Raw genomic sequence first — 17,488 nt, forward strand, 5'->3', positions numbered from 1 at the left:
TTGTCCATGAATGGAATCATGCCCTTTGGTAAGACTAGAGGCAGTGCTGGCTCCCACAGTGCGTCCCCAGAATCACTTCATGTCATGATTTGAGGGAGTGGCCTGGCTGGCAAACCAGTGCTGAGGCTATTAGAGTGACAACGTGTTTGGGGGCCCAGGTTTCCCATTTATTTTATGGCCCCTCTCACAGGGATGTGAGGTTTACATGCTCAGGGGGTTAGTGGTAGCCACTGCCTTCAGTGTGTGTGTGTGTGTGTGTGTGTGGAAAGTTCTGCATTAGCCCTTATTTACAGACTTCAAATTCTCATCTCCTTTCACATGTTACAGTCTGGAAGAGAGGTTGCTTTTAAAACTTATACACACATCTGAGTGTGTGTGTGTGTGTGTGTGTGTGTGTGTGTGTGTGTGTGCGCGCACGCACACACACACATGCCACAGCATCTGTATAAAGGACACATTGCAGGAGACCTTCTCTTCTTTCATTGTGTGGGTCTTGGAGATTAAACTCAGATCTTCAGGCTAGCCAACAAACGCCTCTACCCGCTAAATCATATTTACCCTCTTTCCCCAGTATTTTGGGGCCAGGGATGAAACCCATGGATTTGCCCATGCTAGGTCAAGCTACTGTCCTGCCAAGTTGCCTCCCAACCATTCCCCACCTGGTTAACTGTACTTTTGAGACAATTGAGTTGCAATCAGATTTTTATCTTGCCACCCTTCCACGAATGGAGTGGACAGACAGCAAAGGGGAGACAAACAAGAGGAAGATTGGCTTTAGAGATTTTATTTTATTTATGTTATTTTGTTTATGTTATTTTATGTGTTATTTTGCTTATGATGTTTGAGTGTGTGCATGTGCCTGTTTGCATTTATGTGTACCGTGTGAATGCAGGAACTTGAAGAGGCCAGAAGAGGGCATCTTATCTCCTGGAACTGGAGTTACACGTGGAGTCACCATGTTAGTGCTGGGAACAAAACCTGAGTCTTCCAAGAGCATAAGTACTTTTAACTGCTGAGTCATCTCTCCAGCCCACAACAAGGATTTTCATTTGCCATGTGGCAGTTAATTCAATCAGGAAAGTAGAACTTTCTAGAGCCTTAGTGCAACAAGATGCTAACCAAGAGAGGCTTCAACTGTTAGAGCCTAAGTTCTCAGAGAGCAGTGCTTTGCAGAACAAGTCTGTGTAAAGCAGGCCAGCAGTTTGAGAAGCCAGGTTGCTGGTCTTTGACCTTTGGCAGTCCTAAAGGCCGAAACAAGTCTCCCTGGTGCAGTTTAAAGCAGACAGTCCCAGAGGCAAGGGGAAGGAGAAGCATTTTCTGGAGCAGGAGTGTGTTCCTCTGCTGTGGATCTGTCTCTGGCAGGCCTCAGGAACAATCTTCCTCTCCAGTGAGTATCTAGGAGCCAGATCCCCAACCAGAGCTTGAAGCTGAACTGGAGAACCAACCAACCAACTAACCAACCAACAACCCAACCAACCAACCAACCAACCAACCCAACCAACCAACCCAACCAACCAACCAACAACCCAACCAACCAGCCCAACCAACAAATCAACCAACCCAACCAACCAACCAACCAACCAACCCAACTAACCAACCAACCAATCAACTAACCAGACCAACCAACTAACCAACCCAACCAACCCAACCAACCAACCAACCAACCAACCCACCCACCCAACCCACTCAACCAATGCGTGTGTGTGCATGTATATATATGTATGAATGTATGTGTACATGTCCATATATGTGTGTGCACATTTGAACTCTGTTATAAAGAACCTGGTGGGAGGACAGTTGGCAGGATGCCATGGCTGTATCTATCTCACCACCTGGCCAAGGCCACCTCTCTTCCTCCATAACCTTGTATAGTTGCTGTCCCTTTCATGCTGAGCGTTTCTGTTTTTTGTTTGTTTTTGCTTTTGAAATAATGTTGTGTTATATAAGCATTTTACAACTCCATCTGTGGTGGTTTGAATATGCTTGGCCCATGGAGCAGCACTATTAGGAGGTGTGGCCTTGTTGGAGGAAGTGTGTCACTGTGGGGGTGGGCAAAGAGACCTTCCTCCTAACCACCCCTGGACACTGCTCACATGTTTCTGCCTTGATAATAATGGACTGAACCTCTGAAACTGTGAGCCAGCCCCAGTTAAATGCTGTCCTTTATAAGAGTTGCCTTGGTCATGACTTCTGTCTTGGGTTTTACTGCTGTGAACAGGCACCATAACTAAGGCAAGACTTATAAAGGACAACATTTAATTGGGAGCTGGCTTACAGGTTCAGAGGTTCAGTCCATTATCATCAAGGCAGGAACATGGCAGGATCCAGGTAGGCATGGTGCAGGAAGAGTGAGAGTTCTATATCTTCATCTGAAAGCTGTTAGTAGAATACTAACTTCCAGGCAGCTAGGATAAGGGTCTTAAAGCCCCCCCCCCCCACACAAAGTAACATACCTACTCCAACAAGGCCACACCTCCAAATAGTGCTACTCCCTGGGTCAGACATATATAAACCATCACAGTGCTTCTTCACAGCAATGGAAACTTAACAAAGACACCATCCCATCTTTAAGAATAAGGGTATGTGGGCTAATGATTATCTGAAATTCTTTCTCTAGTCACACCCATAATCTTAATGCTCTCCAAATGTTACCAGGTGACAGTGAGTGAGAAGGATAGGAGGAAGATGGGAGTTGGGCTTCCCAGTCAAGGCTTTGGTTGCAGTGAAGAGGTGAGGCAGCATGGGGTTACCTTCTGTTGTCTTTCCATCTGTGCTCTGTGTTAAGCATTTGTTCACAACACAAACCCAGCAGCTCCTTCAGAGCTAGAATTCAGATTTTTTTCCCCACACAAGCAATGTATTTACAAACGTGCTTATTAACTTACACATCAAGCCCACACCAGCAGGTGAAGATTAGAAGGGTGCACTCCTAGTGTATTTGTTTGCAATGTTTCAAGGTAAATACATATGCCACGATGGCTAAGCTCTGACTCAATAAAACACCTAAAAGTTGAACTTTTCTTTTAAAGGCAAATAAATAAACATCACCAAAGAAAAAAAGATTAATTGCAGTTTAGATATAAAACTGAATCACTAGTTAACTAGGTTATTTATAAAGATCTAATAAAAAGCAAAAACAGTTGCTGTTTTGAAGGAAGTCACTCAGTGCCACCTTCCCATCAGAAGTGGGAGCTGTAGCCCCCTCCTTGAGGTCCCTTCCACCAAATCCTTAAAACTTTGCTGCAAGCTGTTTAAAAGGAGACTGAAGACACTGTAATCCAGTGACTCTCAACCTTCCTAATGCCAAGACCCTTTAATACAGTTCCGCATGTTGTGGTGAACCCCTCTGCCAACTACAATTTTTTTTGTTGTAATTTTGCTACTGTTATGAATCTATGTAAACACATATGTAAATACATATTTTCCCATGGTCTTATGCATCCCCTGTAAAAAGAGCATTCAACCCCAAAGGGGGGTGACCCACAGGTTGAGAAACACTACTTTAACCATTTCTAGGAAATATAATATAGGCCCCTTCTTAGTGGGTGGGTGGGGAAACCCTTTACTCTCTCTTTGCCAGTCTCCTCATCTGTAAAATAGGGAGACAGAAAGTGCCCCTACAGGGGTAGCAGTGAGCAAACCAAGCGCTCAGACCCTCTCCGGCTGGAGCCATGCTGTGGAAAGGTCAGAAGGATGCCTGTAGTTTCCTGTTGCAAACAGAAGTTCCATAGGAATTATTTGTTAAAAAGTCCCTTGGGACTGCCAGGTATAGCAAGGCTTGGGAAATCATGTCAGGTGAGTACAGTCTGCTGTGGGACTGAGTGGCTAGCCTGGCCCAAAGGTCCATATGGGGAGAGCAGGGTGGTCAGACAACAACCTGTCAGAGCAACTGCTTGTCAGTTAGGCTGGTGGCCTAGCTGGGCAGTCTGAATGGGATCCCCACTGTGGGCTGGTGGGATATCTGGGTGATGCAGGGCATTTTGGGGTGCCAGAAACCAAAGCTTCCCTCTGGATGCTTCTGTTAGCATTTGTGGGTATGTCTGCTGTGCTGCCAGCTGAGACAAAGCTTACTGGTCACTAAGTGCTCAGAATGGGCATGGCAAAGAGCTTTGATCGGAGGGACGGCCCTCATACAAAGGAAGGAAAATTTGCACCAATTCCAGCACAACCTCTCATGCAAGAACTGTGTTTGCACCAATCACAGGGGACTTCCCACCAGGCCTGGGGAAAAGTGGATCCAGAGAGATTCACAGAGATTCATGATTCAAAAAGGCTTTTTTTAAAAAAAAAAATCTGGGCTGGTGAGATGGCTCAGTGGTTAAGAGCACCCGACTGCTCTTCCAAAGGTCCGGAGTTCAAATCCCAGCAACCACATGGTGGCTCACAACCATCTGTAATGAGATCTGACTCCCTCTTCTGGAGTGTCTGAAGCCAGCTACAGTGTACTTACATAAAATAAATAAATAAATAAATAAATAAATAAATAAATAAATAAATAAAGAGAGAGAGTTTAAAAAAATAAAAAAATAAAAATAAAAAAAAATTTGTCCAAGAGATTTGAAGCAGTTGCTTATGGTATGGCACTGAATTGTGTTGTAGTGCCTATGGTTACTAGGTATGAGATGCAGGGGGTGTAAGGTGCAGAGATGGGGTGTAAAGTGCAGGGGAGGAGTGTAAGGCGCAGAGAGGCAGCTCCTAGCAGTTACAGCAGGGGGTCTATGGATCCCTACCCCCTCAAAGACAATTTGGCAACAGATCTGAAAATTAGATGGCAGAGTTTCGAGAGCTCACAGCACATTGCTCTCCTTCACCAGTTGCACTGCCTGGAGACACACTTGTGCTGGCTGGTGGGGTGAGGCCTGTGGAGCCTTGGGCTTGTCCATATTGAGACCGGCTTTGTGACCGTGTGGTCGTGGGTTTCCAGGCAGCTAGGTGCAGCATCAGTTGGGCTCCAGGGGCAGTAATCAAGAGCAAGGCAACCTTGCCTGTTCACTACAGCCCAGCTGCAGGAAGTATTCCAGAAACACCTGCTTCCTGAGGGCTCCTGAGGCTCCAAAACCATCTGGAGGTGGCTGCCATGCTGTTGGTGTGAGTGGCTGGGGCAATGGCTAAGCTGTGATTAATTGCACCCCAGGCTCTGTGAGCTCATCAGCTCTGCTTAGAGGCCCCCGGAACACAGGCACACTCACTGCCACACACTCACACATACACACACAAGCCACACATGTGTTCACACAAACATAAACTACACCACACACCTTCACATATATGCTCACCCACATGCCCCAAGCACACATACAACACCACAAATACCATACACACTATGCATACCACACACACACACACACACACACACACACACACACACGGTACAAACACACCATATAATATTACACATGGCACAACATCACATACATATCATATCACACATGCACCTTTGCACATACATACATCACTGCAATTCACACAGAACATCATACACTTTTAATATCACACACGTGTATACACAGACATACGTTCCCAGCTTATTCACTTGTACACACACCCATACTCCATACACATGCTCAACCTAAAGAACTACATATACAGACACACACACACACACACACACACACACACACACACACACACACACTGGCCCCCAGAAAAGTCACTCCCTCTTCAGGTTTTACTGGGAGGTCATCTTAGGCCTTAGCCATGTGACCACAGCGTCCGCATGGGCTGCAGTGTTAAGGAAGTGGTCCTGGGCCAGGCCTGCAGGCCGAATGCCAGGCATTCTACAGCACTGTAGCCCAAGGGATTTCTCTCTCTCCCCAGTCTCGAACGTCTTTGGTAAAGAGTGGACCTGACCACTGGCCTACCCTTCCCACAGGTGAAGTTCAGAGTAATGTCATTTCGGAAAAGACAAGGCACTTCTCTTAACGATTGCTGGCAAATCAAGGCGAAACTTGCTAGTTAAAGTCATGCATTTTCCTCCAGACTTTTCTGGAAATCGCAGTGGAGTCAGTTCTCATGGACGCCTTTCCTTCACTGCACCTAGTGGGGAAGGGGCAGAGGCTTGCTGAAAAGCAGAAGAAACTGAAGTCCAGAGAGTGTAGGTCACTCTTGGGATGTCACCCTGGCAGTTGGAGAGTGGGCAGCTTGTCAGAGTTCTCCTGGGGGACCCATCATGACCCGAGTCAGGGTGGTGTCCATCAGCTGGCGCTGGGGCAGGAATGCTGGAAGAGAGAATCTGGTAGAGGCCAGAGAGCATAGGCTGTGGTTTCTCTTGTAGTGTGGGCATGGTCACAGGAAACTGGGGGTCTACAAGGAGCTGAAGTCCAAGCCTCTCCGGCTGGATTGAGCTCAGCTCCTATGGCTCCAGGGTGGCGGGCCTGTGAGAAGCAGTGGCGCCGTGGGTGGAGGTGCTCAGGGGAGGGGGAGGGCAGCACTATGGGGCAGTGCCCAGCTTGGACCCTCCAGGGACTTCCTGAGGCCTCGCTCTGGCCACCACCCACCCTGTGCAGGTCCCCAGAACTTGAGGGCAGCCTCAGAACAAAGCGTTCTGCAGGAATTCCGGCCCGCAGTGCATTGTGGTACCGGGCATCCTGCCAGCCACAGCCCCACTGACGGGCTCTCTGTGGAGCTGAAGGCTGTATGGACCCCTGACTCAGCCACCCCTAATTCCACAGCTGCTTCCACACTTGCCTCTCCTCTTCCCTTCCCGTCCTCCTCTGGCTTTGCCTGGACCACCAAGCAGCCAGCGAGAGCACAAGGGCAGCTTCCTGATGCCCGATTTCGGACTCTTAACAGCGAGAGCTTCCTTCCTGAACATCACATCTGCTGGTCCTCCTCCTCCTCCGTGGCTCCGAGGAGTCAGGCAACAGCTGGGTGCACAGGAGGGACCTCTGCCAGGGAGTGGCCCATCCTCCACCGGCTTGGCATGAGGCTCCAAGATTCCATCAGCACAAGGGCAGGCTGTGGGAACAAGGGGCCTGTCTTCTGGGCTGTACAGCCACTGTAGGGCTATAGTGACCTTCAACACCCATCCCCCTCATAACTACCCTTATTTTCCTCTTGTACACAGCTGCCACCAAGTCACAAATACCCCCAGATCCTCTCTAGTCTTTCTCTTCACCCACAGAATCCTTTGTAGTCAGAATTCCCCCTTCGGATCCATCCTTCCAGGGTCCCGTGTAGTTTAGAGAAAAGCAAAATACCGTCCTTCTACCCAGCCAGCCAGTAGCTTCTCCAAGTCCCTCAACCTATCATATGCACCTGCCCCAGGGCCTTTGCACAGCACACACCTGCTTCAGAGCTTCTTCTTCTTGTTGTTGTTCATTTATCTTTTGCTGTTCCTTTGAAACAGGGTCTCAGTCCAGGCTGGTTCTAAACATGTGCACCAATCTTTCTGTCTTAGTCTTTCCAGCTCTGGGTCATAGCTGTCAATCACTTCACCTGGCTTGCCTCAAGGGTATTTATTTACAGCCACTGTCTCTTCCCGGAGCACTTCTGCCTGCTGGTCTAGGAGTCTGAGGTAGTGTCCCTACTAGCTGTGGATAAGCACCATCAGGGGCTGTCACAAGGAGACATACACAGCCTGTGGGGTGTTCTGTAGGCTGGACGGCATGGGCTCAGGAAATCTTGAGGGGTTGTTAGCAATACTGGAACACTTTAGTTCTGAGGGCTCAGTTGCAAGTGCTTGGTGATCCACCATTCATTTCCTTCTCCTGACTCATCCTGACTCTCTGACTCGCCCTGACTTCCCCTGACTCCCCCTGGGAGCTTAATTGCCCTTAGCCCACCCTAAGCATAAGATGTGACTGGAATGGACCTTGCTTGTCTCTCAAGGTCATTGTAGCCATAGATGTCAAGGCCCTGCTTAGTCCTGCCAACACTCACAAGCTTAGGGACAGATGTAGCTCAGTTAGCCAAAGATGTGCCTGATCCTGATTGAGTAGATGTAAGGGTTGGGCTGGTGCAGCCATCTTGTCCCCAGGAGAAAAGTGAAGCCACCATAGAAGTGAGCCAGAGAGGGAGCTGAGCCGAGGGGACGGATGGCATTTAGGTGTCTCTTAACCTGGGCCTAATGTGTCCAGTGTTCTCAGCTGCCCATTAGTTTATATAGCCAGGCCAGTCTCTGTTGCTTGGGTCAGAAAGAGCCCTTGAGCTGAAACCTGATGCAAGGTGTGTGTGTGTGTGTGTGTGTGTGTGTGTGTGTGTGTGTGTGTGTATGTGTTTGGGGAGCTCTGAAAATTTTCCTTGACTCCTGCCTTCTCTTCCCTCAACAGTGGGACCCCATGCTTGCTTAATTCTGCTCTCCACCTTGTCCTCTGTGTTCTGTGGCGCCTGATGGCAAGTGTGTTGGTCCTGCTTCCGGGGAGCAGAGGGAGAGCACCTGAGTTTGCATCACTCATCATTGGCCACGTACATGGCAAAGGCCTTGTTAGTGACCATGGACAACGGACACTCTGATGGAACATGGGCATTGGTTAGCTGGTGGCTCCCATAGCTTCTATTCCTTCTGGGCTATGACTTCTTTCCCCTGATCTGGCCCAGGATTCTGCTTGTCAGCTATACAGGAAACCTGCAGCCATGGTTGCCAGAGACGAGTCAAGTTCTGGCTCCAATTCCCTCAAGCTCCTCTAAGAAGTCTTCCCTGACCACCAGCCCTTTTCATGCCATTCTTCCTATCTTCCCCACCCAGGCCTGCCAACAGATGGATGCCACCAGGGAGCAGCTTTGTCCACTTTGTCTGGAGGTCAGCCTAAAAGGCCACTGAGTTGTCTCTCTCTCTTGCTGTATGCCACGCTCCTCCTGGAACTCAGGACAGAGGTAGACAAAGCACAGCAAATGCATGTCTGGTGTGTGCATTGGGGGTCGGGGGAGGGGGGATGTGGTGGCTCCAGGCCTGTCACTGTGGATTATGACGAGACGCTCAGAACAGATGTTGCTCAACCTCAGCTGGATCAGAGCGAGTCTGCCTTGCTGCTTTCCTCCGGAGCAGTTGGGAGGGACCTGGCTTCCACCTGCTGCCCATCACTGAGGCGAGCCCTCCGAAGCATGCTTTCTCAGTCTGTGACTGAAGTATTGTTGTTTCCTTCTAGGGATAGCTCTTTGGAGATGTCAGTGAGCTGGCACACTGTAAGCAGAAGTAGGTGACTGTGCCCAGCGCTAATTCAGGTCATCCATTCCCCCTCGGCACCTGTCACCCTTGGGCTCACTAACATATGTCTTGTCTCTGGTGCACTCGGGTGGTAGATGACAGAAGCCCAGCTTCAAACTGTGGGAGTAGAGCACTTCCCAAGGCTTGCTTTAAGTGGCGTGGACCCAGGGGTATAACTGAGATCATCAAACCAGTCTGTCCTGGTTGTTTACATCTGTCCCCCTACTGAGTCCACCCTAGGAAAGACTTTCCAAAAATGGCAAAAGGCCCTATTTGTTGTGGGGCCTTTACTACCAGAGTCAAGTCTTTGTGAGGACAGTATTTGTCAAATCTCTGATATCTGACGCCATAAGGCAAGCTGGGATGGCATTTGTGCCCAAGTGGTCAATGTTGGGGCCTGAGCACAGAACTTAGAGGCATCTGTTGAACCCTTACCTGAAGCCTGGAGGGTCCAGGGCATGGGTGATGACAGGGTGGACAGGCAAAGGTAAGGAGGAAACTCGTGAACCACTCAGTGCTAACTGTGATGAGCAGGCAGGTGACAGGCTCTCTGAAGGATCACTGTGTCTGGGGCTAGCCTAGGAGGGATATGTCCAGGGGACTAGACCCAGAGGCTATCAGCAAGCCAGCCTTTGTTGTAACAAAAAATTTTAAGAACTAGCAACGAGAGAGGAAAGTCACAGTATAGGCTCTGTGTCAAGGCTCTGTGTCAAGGGTCGATTCATTCCTCTGGAAGGTGGGCTTGGTGAGGTTGCACATCCTCCTGAACTCTCTTAGGAGATGTTCCTGAGGTCATGTGAGTGAGACCCCAAGTCTCTAGGGGCGTAGGGGATTCCATAGTCCCACTTTCACAAGGTCCCATAGCACCTCCTGATGCCACACTTGGAAAGGAGCCTCACAGCAACACTGTTCTTCCCCCTTAATCATCATCAAAGCTGGGGACAGCAGCCAGGGTGAGGAGCTGGGCTCCTCTATTTGCTCAGGACTTCGAAGTTCAGGTCTGTGCTGGCTACCCTCATCTCCACCATTCACAGGAAGAGATCAGACAACAAATTCTGGCCACCCTGGCGAGGCTATTTCAGCATCCCTGCAGTGGCTGTGGCTATGTGAGGAGCCTGTACCCCTTCTGCCTCCCCTCTCTCCTTCCTGTTGCCTTGGTGGGTCACTTGAACCACGCAGAAGGCAGAGTGGAAGGCTGGAAAAATCAACTAACTCTGAATCCAAGACAAACGGTGAGAGACAGGCTGGCTTCCCATCACTCTTGTTTGTTGTACTTTCTCTTTATTTTTGTGTGTAGTGGGTGTTCTGCCTGCATATGCCTGTGTGCACCAGATGCATGCAGTGCCCAGAGAAGCCAGAAGAGGGCATCAGTCCACTAGGACTGGAGTTAGAGGTAGTTGTGAGTCACCATGTGGGTACTGGGAATCAAACTCGAGCCCTCTGGAATAGTATCAAGTGCTCTAAACTGATGAACTATCTCTCCAGCCCCATAGTTAGGGTTTTTTTTTTCTTTTAAATGCAAACAAACACATGGAGGCATTGCCTGGCATTTTCCACGTGACACAGAAGTCTGTGGGGGTGGTCTGTCCCCAGCTGTTTATAACATTTTCTGCCCAGCATCTTTCCAGCCAGCCATACCTTTGGCATCCCTCTATTCTGTCTCTTTTTATCTCCCCATTCCCTGAAGTTCAGCTGCTGTAGAAGGTTATCTTCTATAGAGAGCAGAGCCTAGCCACCCCATAGAGCGTCTTCTCTTGGGCCACACAGAGGGCCTGGCAAGTTATATGCTATTGAGAATACTAGGTCTTGTTTTTGAGACAGGGTCTTACTCTGTAGCCCAGGCTGCCCTGGACCTCACTATATATATTTCAAGCTGGCATTAAATACATGGCGATCTTCCTGTCTGGGCCGGGAAGAGTAATCCTTCACCACAGTCGGCCACAGAAGACTCCTGGTGACAGTCTTTCCTCACAAGCCTATCCGTAGCTATGCCCTGGAGGCCTGCAGGCAACAGGTCTCAGCACCAACCGGCCCTGTGTCCGGCATGTGCCAGGAAATGCAGAGGGTTCCCCAGGTCGGGGAAGGGTAGTCCAGATGCTGGTGTGGGGGCTCCCCAGGCCTGGGCTGTCCTTCCAGGAACTCCCAGCCCCTTCCTGCCTGGCTTCCTGCCCAAGCCCTTCCTGGAAACCCAGCCCACCCAGCCCCCCATAACAGGGCCGATGTTTCCATGGCGGCTCACCCCGGCCTGCCCAGTCAGCGCCCTTCCTTTCACTTTCCGTACTGAGAGTTTGGGAAAACAGCTTGGTGGGAAGGAGATCCACACGGCCTCAGCCCAAGGAGTCCCACCCTACAAAGTCCTTCATTGTCGTTGAGGATCACAGGTACCTGCTCACGGGTTTATTTTCTTGGTAAGTTATGGGCTCTGCAAACTATGGAGCCTTCTAGGCTTTTTCTGCTCAGCCGCTACCTGGAGCCTGTGCTGGCCTCTGTGAGGAAGCTGGATGTCCTTGACGGAGAGTGGAGCAGATACCAAGACAGCGAACACTTGGGAAGTCCTGAGGGTTGGCTCTGAGCAGACAGCAGCTCTGCTTGTTGCATCCAGCCGTGTCATCTGGTTGTGTATGACAGGTTGTGTCTGGAGAAAAACAACAAAAAACCGACAAGAACCTGTTTTGCCATTGAAATCCACCAGCTTCAGGAATGGCTGGCTCCGGAGCCCCTTTGTTGGCTTCTTTCTCTGGAACATGATCAACAATTTCAGTGGAGTTGGAAGATTTTCCTTTTCTCATTAGTTCCAGAAAGAAAGAAAGAAAAAAAAAACCAAAAACCAAAAAACAAAACCCCACCAGCCCAGCTGACAGCTTACACTGGGCATGCACGCAGCCCTGATGCTACCTCAGTGACCCTGGCCAGGCAGGACCACAGGATGCAGTCTGTGCATATTGATGTTACTCCCCCGCCCTCATCCCGGTCCAAGGAATTCTCCTTGGGAAGTCTTTTCTCTGTGGAACAAGATGGGTAGAATTGGGACAGCCACTTTCCTGTACATTTGCATGGCTGATTGCAGGGATGTCTGGGTGGGAAGGCGGGGAGGGTTTTCAAACAACTGCATTCTTCCCTCCCTATACGAAGCAGAAAGGATGGGGGCTGGAGAGATGGCTCAGTGGTTAAGAGCACTGGCTGCTCTTCCAACGGACCTGGGTTCTATTCTCTCACACAGACATACATGCAGGCAAAAACACCAACATACATAAAAATAACTAAATAATTAAGAAATAAGAAGATGGGGGAAGAGCTGGGCATAATGGTGCATGCCTTTAATCGAAGCACTTGGGAGGCAGAGGCAGACGGATCTTTGAGCTCTGAGGCCAGCCTGGTGTACAGAACAAGTTTCAGGACAGCCAGGGCTACACAGAGAAACCCTGTGTCAAACAAAAACAAAAACAAAAACAAAAACAAAACAAAACAAAAACAGAAGCAAACAAACCAAAAGGTGGAAGAGAAGAAGTTGGGAGGAAGGGTATATCATGTTCTAATGCATTTTCTGTTGCTGTACCAAACTATCTGAAGTGGCAGTCTTTATGAAGAAAAGATATTTATTTAATTCACAGTCCTAGAGGACCCTCTGGGACAGAATCCATGGTTCTGTAACAACTCAGGTTTGGTTGGGTTTGTTGTTTTATGCATGTGTCTTGAGAGCATGCATACCATGTGTGTGCCTGGTGCCTGTGGAGGACAGAATAGGGTGTCAGATCCCCCCCAGAACTAGAGTCATGGATGATTGTGAGCACTATGTGGGTGCTGAAAATGAACCCAGGTCCTCTGCAGGAGTAGCAAAGTGCTCTTAACCACTGAGCCATCTCTCCAGCCCCATAGCTCATTCTTAGCTTGTGGAGGCCTTGCCCATGACTTGTGTACTTTGTCCTGGTCTCTTCTTCTTGGTGTCCCTCTATACTCAGCATGACCACTGGGGACCAAGCTTCTAGCTGTGAACCTTTGGGGAAGCCACACCCTGCAGTGGAAGTGTTGAGGGATTGGTCTAGGAAAGATTTTCTAGAGAGCAGGGTACGGATTGTGGCAGGTACTCCATGACACAGGGAGTGGTGGACACTGTTTTGGGTGCTGAGTAGAGGCAGCTGGGTTCTCCCTGGCATCCTCATCCTGGGTCCAGAGCAGTCCTGTCTCTCCACAGGGCCGTGGCCACGTGAGGTGATTGTGAACTTGGGGCTGGGCGGCCTGTGCACGCAGGTCTGGATGGGGCACAGAGTGTCTTAGTGCTAGCGGCTGGGATTGATCCAGACCCTGGGGACTGTCAGCTGCAGTCGGCAAATGCAAGACCTCAGAGGACATGGCTTGGGGACATTTTAGAAATTGTTGGAAATTGTCTTAATCCCAAGCAAAATTTTATTTAGTGATCTTGTAAAATTCAAGTCAGAAACTCAAAGAGTAATTTTTAAAATCGACGTAACTGTGGTAGATTGACTGAGAAAAGCCCCCACAGGCTTATATATTTGAGTGTTTGGCTCCCAGTTGGTGGACTGTTACGAAAGATCAGGAGGTGTGTCACTAAGGATGGGCTTGAAGTTTCAAAAGGCTAAGCAAGGCCCAGTCTCTGACTCTGTCTCTGTCTCTGTCTCTGTCTCTCCCTCTCCCTCTCTTCCACCCACTCTCTTTGCTTCCAATTTACAGATCAGCATGTCAGCTCTTAGCTACTGCTCCAGCTCCATGCCTGCCGGCCTGCCACCATGCTTCCTACCATGATGGCTATGGACTCACCCCCTGAAGCTGCAGACCCCCAAATAAAGCTTTATTTTATAAGTTGCCTTGGTCGCGTTGTCTCTTCGCAGCAGTAGAAAAGTAACTGAGATAATAATTTGATGGGCTAGCAATGTGGCCCGGGAGGGAGAGTGCTTGACCATTTTAATCCTCAGCACATTAACCAGACATGTGAGCATACACTGAGCCTCAGCACGTGGAAGGCAGAACAGGGGGATCAAGACTTCAAGGTCATCTTTGGCTACAGAATGAGTTCAAAGCTAGCTGAGGTGACCAGAGACCTTGTCTCAAAAGCACAACAAAACAACACACCCATTTAGTACACACTCAAGTCATCTGTGAGGAGGAACGTCAGTAGCGAAAATGCCTCCATCAGATTGCCTGAGGTAGGACTGTAGTGCATTTTCTTGATTAATGATTGATGTGGGAAAGTCCAGATCACTACATGTGGTCCTTCCTGGGCAGGTGGTCCTTGGTTATATAAGAAAACAGACTAAGCCACTGAGCTAAGTCAGTAGGCAGCGTCCTCTCTGGTCTCTGCCTCCTCAGTCCCTCTCTGACTTCCCTTGATGATGGACTGTGATGTGTAAGTGGGAGTGAAATAAACCTGTACCTCCCCAAGTTGTTTTTGGTCATGATGAGCCTATAATTGTGGCCCAAATGAAAAAAGTGGGCACTAAGGAAAGTTGGTGAGGGACTGAGAGCTGTGGCTTGCACATAATGCTGCCGGGAGTGTCAAACGACAGCCATTCGGAGAAAGATGCCTTTGACTTAGTAAAAAAAACAAGGGTGGGAACGATGGCTCAGTGGTTAAGAGCGTGTATGGCTTACTGCTTGTGATGGTTTGTATATGCTCGCCCCAGGGAGTGGCACTATTAGAAGGTGTGGTCCTGTTGGAGTAGGTGTGTCACTGTGGGTGTGGGCTTTAAGACCCTTATCTTAGCTTCCTGGAAGCCCATATTCTGCTAGCAGCCTTCAGATGAAGATTTAGAACTCTCAGCTCCTCCTACACCATGCCTGCCTGGATGCTGCCATGCTCCTGCCTTGATGATAATGGACTGAACCTCTGACGCTGTAAGCCAGCCCCAGTTAAATGTTGTCCTTATAAGAGTTGCCTTGGTCATGGTATCTGTCCACAGCAGTAAAACCCTAACTAAGACTGTTCTTTTAGAAGACTGAAGTTCATTTCCTAGTATCCATATTGGATGGCTTACAACCACCTGTAACTGCAGCTCTAGAAGATCCTACAATCTGACCTCTGTGAGCGTTTACACTTAAGTATGTAGCACATACATGCACACATAATTGAAAATAGATCTTAAAGCTGGGTGATAGTATTGCACACCTTCAATCCCAGCACTTGGAAAGCAGAGGCAAGTGGATCTCTGAGTTCAAGACCAGCCTAATCTACAGAGTGAGTTCCAGGACAGCCAGAGCTACACTGGGACCCCAGTGTTGAGAACCCCTAAATAAATAAGTAAATGATTTTTTTAAAGGAAAAGGAAAAATAAAATAAATCTTAAGAAAAGTTAAACATAAAACTGCTGTATGGACATCTTCTACTCCATTTATGGACCCAAGAGAATTAAAACCAGGTCTAAGAAAAAGCTTAGATGAACTTTGCAGTAGCATTTCCGAAGGGTGCAAACAGCCCAAGGAGCTACCATTGTGCAAGACTAGACAGAGCAGGTTTACGAAGTTCTGTGAGTCCTTGGTGAACGAGGCTCCACACTGAGGCCACTGGTTAGATGATTGTGTGTGTGTGTGTGTGTGTGTGTGTGTGTGTGTGTGTGTGTGTGTGAAGTGTTCAGAAAGGGCAAGTCTACAGACATAGTGAATGGGTGCTTCCCAGGGCTCGGGGAAGGGCAGGGAGAGGTGACGGCTAATGACAAGAGTTCCCGTGTGGGATCAGAATATTCTGTGGGCTGGAGAGCTGCCTCAATGCTTACTGCCTTTGCACAGGACCCCACTTTGGTTCAGCACCTTTGCGGGCCCCCTACAATTGCCTGTGACTCTAGTCCCAAGGTATCTAGTGGTCCCTTCTGGCCTCCATGGTACCCACATACGTGGATACACACACACACACACACACACACACACACACACACACACATTTAAAAAAGTTTTTGTAAGTGTTCCACAGCCACGTAGAAGCAATGATTGTACAATTCTGTAAAACTAATGACTTGAAAAATAGTTTAAGAATTTAAGTTACCAAGTTTATATTTTAAAAAACATCTCTCTTTTTGGGCTGGAGAGATAGCTCAGCAGCTAAGAGCATTGACTGCTCTTCCAGAGGTCCTGAGTTCAATTCCCAGCAACCACACAGTGACTCACAACCATCTGTAATGGGATCTGATGCCCTCTTCTTGTGTGTCTGTCTAAAGACAACTACAGCATACTCAACATATATATTCAATCAATAAATAAAATATTTTTAAAAAAATCTTTTTATGTTTATTTTAATATTTTTATGTTTATGAGTGTTTTACTTGCATATATGTATATGTACCATGTGCATGTCTGGTGCCCTCAGAGGTCAGAAAAAAGTATCAGATCTTCTGAGGCTGGAGTTACAGCTGGTTTTGAGCCACTATGTGGGTGCCTGGAATTGAACTGGGGTCCTCTGCAAGAGCAATGCGTTCTCTTAACAGCCGAGACAACTCTCCAGCCCCGGGACATACATTTTAAAACAGAATTAATAATATGTAAGTGATGGCCCAACTATTAAAATCCTTAGGGCTGAGGAGACGGGTCAGTCAGTAAATTGCTTGCTGTGAAAACATGGGGACCTGAGTTTGGGTCCCCAGCACAAAGGTAAAAAGACAGGTGTGTGCACTTCTAAGCTTCTAGGCTGGAGGTCAGAGACAGGAGTGTCCTGGGGCTCAGTGGATAACCAGTCGAGTCCTATTGAGAAGATCAGGTTCTGTGGGAGAGCTTAATGAGAGAGAGAGAGAGAGAGAGAGAGAGAGAGAGAGAGAGAGAGAGAGAGAGAAAGGGTGGGAGAGAGGAAAAAACCTCACCTGGTTCAGTGTCTGGTCTCCACACTTGGACATAGAAGTGACTGAGGACATGAGTGCACGCACACACACACACACACACACCTTAAAAGTCAAGACTTCTGTTTGGAGTATGACTATTGTCTCTGTATATTTCTGCTGCCATAACAAAATGCCTTAAGCTGAATGACAAAAGGATAGACTTCTATTTCTGACAGCTCTAAGGCGGAGGTCTCTGAGTGGAAGGACTGTAAGAGATGAACATGCTTCAGCGGGCACCTAATTAGCCCTCAAAGCCAAACCGACCCCGTAGGCATCATCTCTTAATACCAATGGCCTTGAGGTTCCAAGGTGGGAATTTCGAAAAGGCTCCTTCATGCTACCAAAGCTGCCTAGCTACTGACTACATTTTCCAACCTCCCTTGCAGCCAGGCAAGGTCACAGGACTAAGCTCAGGCCAATGGGAAGTGAGAAGAGGCAACCACAGCATTGATCTTTTCCCTTCCCACACGAGCCAGTTTGCTGGAGCTGGACAGACAGGAGCCTGCTCCTCCAAATGAGCTGAGGA

At 48.6% G+C, this 17,488-nt stretch overlaps 2 long non-coding RNA genes across 3 annotated transcripts in view; one reads left to right on the forward strand and one right to left on the reverse strand.

Moving 5' to 3' along the window:
• Positions 1-819: 819 nt before the first annotated feature.
• Gm38708 overlaps positions 820-17,488 on the reverse strand; it is a 56,437-nt gene continuing 39,768 nt past the window's right edge. Inside the window, exons 3-4 of one of the 2 annotated variants that reach the window (XR_001785312.2) lie at positions 11,613-11,780; positions 820-1,395 (exon numbers count right to left, since the gene is read on the reverse strand). This is a non-coding gene — a long non-coding RNA (predicted gene, 38708). Of the gene's footprint in view, positions 1,396-11,513; positions 11,781-17,488 lie in introns of those variants that run through there. The other variant, XR_001785311.2, reaches the window with a different exon arrangement.
• On the forward strand, positions 11,341-13,968 carry Gm38856. The gene is made up of 2 exons (XR_869246.3): positions 11,341-11,553; positions 13,835-13,968. It is a non-coding gene; the product is annotated as a predicted gene, 38856 (long non-coding RNA).

The sequence above is a fragment of the Mus musculus genome, chromosome 6 (genome assembly GCF_000001635.26).
Source record: "Mus musculus strain C57BL/6J chromosome 6, GRCm38.p6 C57BL/6J".
NCBI lineage: Eukaryota > Metazoa > Chordata > Mammalia > Rodentia > Muridae > Mus > Mus musculus.